Genomic DNA, 7,078 nt, shown 5'->3' with positions numbered 1-7,078 from the left:
TCCCAATTTGAGAAGGCGATTATTTGACTTTGAGGATTTGCACAGGCTTGGCTCTGTGCTCTTACGTCAAGAAAGATGCTTGGAAATATAGTGGTGAAAGAGACTAATGGCAGCTGTTACTTGAGACAAGATGGTCTTTTCATGTCTAAAAAGGTGCCAAACCCTGCCATATTATATCAGCAGATAAAAGGAAACTGTGGTTAGAATATTATTGAGAGTTGTTATAAACCCAAGTGCTACTGACAAAACAGTAAACTCAGCGCTAGATTTAGCACTTTTTCCTTCAGGAAACAAAACACTTTAACTGTTTCAAGAAAACAAAATTACGATGGGTGACACAACAACTCTGCACAGTTCTCTTGCTCATGTATCCTGCATCATAGCTACTATCACTACTGAACTTAATTTAATAAGATTAATCGCATATCAAACTTTAAAAGTTCTTTAAACCCAATCCTTGTCTCCACCCCCCACCCCAATTTCCCTTGACTGAGTTGGAGAGATTTTGTCACTTCAAAGACTGAGCACAGCTGGAAAAAGGGACATGCCTTTGAAAATACTGCTCCATGAAAACAGCTATGTATATCAAAATTCCACCTGAGGGATATTTAAAGTGAATTAGCTGTCTGACTGAAATAGAATTAAGGAAAGAAGCTAACCAGGGATATTTTTAGTGCCAAGATAGTGTAGAAGTAGCTGTACGTTAGCATCTATGTCATTTTAATATCTTATTTTAAAATGCAATTTGCTCTGCTAGAGCACCTCCCCAGCCAAGCTCACAGCCAGGTTAATTGTCCTACCAAACATTCTTGACAAAGGTTGGATCTGTGGCCAGCTATGGGCCAGCAGTGGGAGGAACTGTGAGCATGGTCTGCTTTGGATACATTTGTGGGGCAAACTTAGTGGATGAACCCTTGTGTGCTGTCTTCTTCCTCCATCCCAACATCCCAGTGCTGCCCTGGCAGTGACACCACATAACAAATAACAGACAGACAAGATGGCCCAAACCCTAGAAACTGTCCAAGTTTTATCTGCTGCAAAAACATGGAATCTGTGGCCTCATTTCAGGTCGAATTCAGGCTGTCTTCCAGTCCCACATGAATGCCAGGTCTCAGAGCAGCTTTAGCCTTTAAGCCTCTCTATCACTCAGCCCACTGCGATGTGTTGTAGGCATTTTCTTTGAATCTTTTGCACTGGTGAGCTAAACTTGCTGCTTGATCTGCAGCTGGGTGGAAGAGAGCCCTGTGCTCAGGCTCAGCTCCCCCAAAGCCTGGAGTTTAATGGAACAAAGGGCTCCCGGAGTTACAGCCACGTGCACACCTACCGGACGGGGGCTTTATAAGACGTCTTATCCAGATTAACGTGTTGCTAGCTTTTGTAGTTGTTGAATGGTCTCTTTACCAAATAAGATCTGCCAGTTAGAAATAGGGGCAGTGGTCTATTTTCTTGTAATTAGTTACAGGGCTGATGTCGTCAGTATGACCTAGGAAGACACTGCTGGGAAGGACAGCATCTTTCACAGGAGATGCTTCTGAAGGAGTGGGCAATTAGCAGTTCATAGATGACTCTATGGCACTGGGACAGTCTTATTAATTGCATTTTCCTATACCTAAATTGTTTTTGTGGTTTGACAGTGGGTAAATCTTACTTCTCTCCAGAAAACTTGCTTAGCAGTGCAGGCTGCCAGTCTCTTACATTCTTTTGAGTTATAGAAATCTGAAGGTTTACTGAGAGTGGGTAACCAGAACTACTGCTTAGTAGACTTAATCAGGCCTCTCTTATTCTGTTGGATAGATCAGAAGAATGTGGGATGTCTTTTTCATAAAAGTTCATAATAAATAGAGAATTTCAGTTGGAAAAGGAGAAAACTGATTCAGTGCCCTTCTCGGTCTGGATGGGTTTCTGGGAAAGGAGCCACACCACTCAGTTATGGGAATGGAGCCTTACGGAAAGTTGCTTCGTCGGTGTTGTGTGACTTCTTTTCCTTTGTCCTTCACTGATATTTTTTAACAAGTGGCCAATTTCAACCAAATTTGATGGTTTCAGGGCTATAAATTTTTGATGATCAATTGCTCAGGGATGAGAGAAAGACTTTTCATGCCTTCCTGATGGAAAGAAGTCGGCAGTGGCTCTGATGACAGCCAGCTGGTCGGTCAGCTCACCCGTGCTTCCCTAAGCTGTGACATGGGCTGTCTTTTGGCTATCAGGCAGATCAAAAAAGATGGAGGATGCATGGGGGGACACGAGGAAGTAAAGCTGGTTTTGCCATGGGGGTTATCAAAGACATGAGAAAGGTGCTGCTGATATTACGGAGAAGTTTAAGAGATACAGCAGAGGAGCAAGAGGTACTACAGGGGGATGGCATAAGGCATATATTAATCCTGAATTCCCAACCACTTGTGTTATAAGTTTCGGAATAACCTTCTGGGATAGACCAAGGCATGCAGTTCAGCAGCGCGGCCTTTGTATAAACCTGTGCCAAACTGCTCGCCTCCCCATGTCTGGCTCCTACCATAATTTTTAGTAAGGCACGTACAGCCCAGCACCTACTTCTGCTTCTCTATTACCTTTTTAAACTGAAAATACTAGCTTTTACAGCATGGCTTCAGGTGATAGTGGTTTGCATTCTCTGTGTATTTATTTTGAACAGCACAAGAAGTGTGGGATTTGTAGGTGTTCTTACCATCAAGTCCAAGTGAAGGTGATGGGATTGCGCCCACGCGTCTCCAAGCACAAATACACTTTTGTTCTGGTGTCTGCGGATATGCCATCATCAAAGAAGGTGTCACTCTGTTTTCTGGACTTTTCTTTGTTTACCTCTCTAAAAATCCCAAATCTTACTGCTTGCAGACTGCTTAGAATTTGCAAGATAGATATTAGGGAAAAATTGTAGCCTCATGATTTTTCTTTGTGATTTCTAAAGAAATACTGTTTTCAGTTGATGGTATATTTATATTTTCCCCCAGTATTACTCTCAGTTACTAACTGTTATGGTTGTTAGTACACTAATCTTAAAACCTCATAGAATATTTTATGCTGTTATTCTGATTTATGAATATTCTTTTTGGCAATAACATAAGAAAACACTATGATAATCCTATGGTTAAGAGGTTCTGAGATATAATGTAGAAAGCAAGCAGGATTCACAATGACATTTTCCATTTTGTTTTGTTTTGGGTTTTTCCAGCTACAAAGGCCAAGTTTCATTCTATTTTAAAAAAAAAAGTAAAAACCAACCTTATCCAGTACTATCCCTGTTGCAGTCTCTGGTGTTAGTGGTTTGGAAGGTGGGCTGGAAGGTATCCCATAATAACTGATTGACTTCCATATAGCAGCCTAGCAGAATTGATAAATTATTTTTTAAAAGCCACAAGCAAAGTCCTCTGCTTGTTCTGTTATCTGTAGCCCACTGTGGAGGTCTTACAGAGAGGACATTCCTCTCCCTGCATTGATAAGCTGAAGAATATAACTGTGTAAAATGGGTATGTGGCTCTTTCTTGCTGTGTAGGTGCTTGGATTTGCACACAGAACTGAAAAATTTGTTCAAGAAAATTGTATTTTTTCCAATAATAGTGGTGTTGATCTCGCAACATATTCTTAGTGATAGCATATTTATTTTGTAAAATACCAGCAAATTAAGTTTGGGGATTTTTTTTCTTCTTTCTTATTAAAAAAACAAAACAAAACAAAATATTTTGTGCTGCGAGGCCATGAATTAGAGATGCAGGAAAAATTACTATCAACAACCATAAATGTCTTCCAACTGCCAGGCCACTTTCACCACAGAAGCCCAAGACTTGGAAATGCTTTGACATGACAGTGAATGGGGAAAGGCTTTCAAAGCTGTAGGGTCCTTGTGACGTGACATCCATGTAGATATCTATATAACCTCGTATAGACTTCTTCTATGAACTCATATAAACTTGTTACTTGCCCCCGGGGAAAAGACCCTCACTTGTACATTGTGTTTAACTGATCATGTAATTCAGCCTGTAACCCAAGTGGGTGATTGATTGTGGAGGAAGGGGTCTTTCAGAGGGGGAATATATCAAGATTCTGACCACCAGAAAAGCCAGTGAGGTACCAGATGTCCCTGGTGCAGGTAACGGTTACCAACACAGATGTCCTGGGGAGTCTCACCAGCCCCAGCCAAGGACACCTATGAAGACGCTCGCTGAGCTCCCCCCAGACACCCCCTTGTCCAGCCTGACTGAGCGCTTTCTGATCAAGGCTTATCCTCTTTCAAAGATCCCAGTGAAGCTCACTTAAGAAATTTCTCTGCAGTTGTTCATTTAACAAAACAGTGCTAGCATTTGCCCTTATAAATAAAGATTAAGTATAGTGCAATTTTTTTTTAACTCCTGCTCTTCTAGCTAATTAGATCAATCAAATGTTCTATTACAATATTGAAACTATCTATAAAAAAACCCCAAGACATAGTACCATTTAAGAAAGTAATTATGTTTTCAGAATAATGACAGCCTAAAATAAGGATGCTCTATCTGGAGCACACACAGTCTAAGAAGTGCACATTAAAAAATTCCCCTAAATGTAATTCAAGCTAAGATGCCAGTTGATAATTTTTAGTACATAAATCACAGTAGCTCATAGGTTGGCGATTAAGAAGAGTGGCTTATTGTAAGGACTCTTTTAATAACCTATTGTCACAGATCTCGGTTTAATAGCAACATTATGTGATCACATATTTTATTTATGGATCATTTGAAGAATTTGTTATGCAGATATTCTGATTAGTGGACTATTGAACCATTAGCCAAATAAATCTAAAGGTAATAAAACTCACAGGAAGATAAATGGCTTGCTTTTTCTTGTTCTTTTCAGCCAATTCAGGCTAATTTAAGCCTTTCACAGAATGGTGATAATGAAGGATTTGTTCTCAGCAGCGTTATGGCAGGTGATTTGCATTTGAAAGTTTGACACGTTTATAGGCCTTTGATCTTTTCCCTCCAGTGCTTGTGCCCCTGGCCAGACACCTACATGCACTTTTTACCAGGTGGAAGATCCAGGAGCAAAAGTAGCTCTTGAGAGTTACCCTGAAAACGTACGCTAGAAAAAATAATTATACAATTTGTGTCCAGAAAATATTCCACTGCTGAATTTGAGTGGCCTTTATATAACGTAAGACAAAATATATTTGAACTTCTTTTATTAGAGTGTCTTTTAAGCTAGAGAAAGTGCTCCTGGAAGATTTTAAAGGAATACAGAGTCTGATGTAAAGCCCACTGAGCCGTAAAGATTGGCTGCTTCTGTAGGTTTGAATTTATTGTTGAAATGGAACTTACCATAGAACACGAATTTTGGCACCTAGCAAGCTTGAGAAAAGACTGTGACAGCCATGGAGCCATTTCTTAAATCTTATTTAAATTTTTGCTTTGTTATTAAAGAAAAATAAATTAACTCTCTCTCCTCCGGCCGGAAGAGGAAGTCTTGGAAAAAAAATCAGGGTGTTACTGGCACTGTGAGCATATGTGAGTAAACTTAAGTGTATAACCTAGGATATATGAAGGATGTTCTTAATGTTTACCATTTGACCTCAAAATAAGAAGGGAGTGACAGGATTCAGGAGGAACAAAGCTGAATATTTGTAACAGAACTGTTGTATCCCTCATGACTGTCTAAAATTTAATATAATCAGCTGATTTCTCTGCTGGATCATAATGGTTAATTCCAGGTCTGTGAGCCAGTGGTTCATTTCATTCTCATCTCATACTTGATCCCTAAGGTAGACTGCATTCACTAATTAAAAATTACCTGCATGAAATTCCTTCCTGTGCCATGAGCAAATGATATTTCTCCAAACTGAGCTTTTCCTCTGAAAGAAGACATGGCTTGCTAGGTTCTGTGGAGGAGGACAGCCCGTCTGATCTCAGGAAAACTCCAGGGATGGAGGTTTCTGGCCAAATAACTGGCTTCAGGCTGTATGTTGTATTTGGGAGGATGCAGCTCACCACCCCAGAATACTCAGCCTTTTTAAAGCTGTGTAATGAGTATTGATTAGCCATTGTCTGAAGTACACTGAAAGTAGCAGGGACTATGTAAATGTTAGCTTACTTTATATGTACATTAATAGGGAATCCCCAATAGCCCTATTGAGTCCTTTCTTTTTTTTCCTCCCTCTCCTTTAAAAGATGCTCCTTCAATCTAAGAGTTAACTTCACGTTGAATGTACTTGAAAATTCAGTTCCCTGGTACATTTTGTTCTTCAAAAGACAGCACTATCCCTCTGTGTTACTTTTTGCTTTCAACTCATCACAGAATGTCAGATACCAGATAAGAGCAAGAGACTGATGAATGGGCATCCCAGCCTGACAGGGCAGGTCAATGTCAGGGAAATTGAAGATTCCCTTTTTTTTTTTTTTTTTTTTTTACTACAACCCATTTGCCAGTATTTACTTTAGAAAATCACTTCTCTGGGGGTTCAACTGGCTTAAAGCAATATTACCTGGAGAATTTAGATTTAAATTTTTTTTCTGCTACTGTCTCCATTTTATGCAGTAGTTTGTAATAGGACAGCATCACAAGCTTTAAGTTGACCACTCTGGTGGGCATCATATAGAAGAGCTCTGCAGAGAGGTAATCCCTCCCCTGGCACAGTCTGTATCTAAGGTAGGGAGAGATTTGGGGGAGCAGGAGAGGAAGACTGGGTCTTTTTATGATCATGCAGGTCAGTGGCAGGGCTGAAAACAGGATACTTTTGTGACCTGATTTCCCATCCATGTGATTGTGCTGCCTCTCCAGACAGTGCTTTGCTGTTCTCCCTGGTTTGCAGCAAACTGGACCCTAAGAGAGTAGAATTTTAGCCAGGACCAGCTGCCCTCAAGATTTGCATGCCTGCTGTTGTAAGATCTACCTGCTTATTCATGCACGCACCGATTTTACACATCCCAATTACCATTAACTAAGCAGGAACTTAGGCAGGGTGCAAACCAGATGTCTGTGTCTCATCAGAGTGATGGGGCGGCCAGCAGCATACAGTTATATGGGTTCTCAGAGTGAAGGCAAGCTAAGAGTTTGATTAGTAATCCCTTTTTCCCGCTAGTTCTACATTTTACATTCT

The sequence above is a fragment of the Buteo buteo genome, chromosome 17 (genome assembly GCF_964188355.1).
Source record: "Buteo buteo chromosome 17, bButBut1.hap1.1, whole genome shotgun sequence".
In the NCBI taxonomy this organism is placed as follows: Eukaryota; Metazoa; Chordata; class Aves; order Accipitriformes; family Accipitridae; genus Buteo; species Buteo buteo.
The sequence above is the reverse complement of the archived record's forward strand: the minus strand, read 5'-3'. Positions refer to the sequence as shown.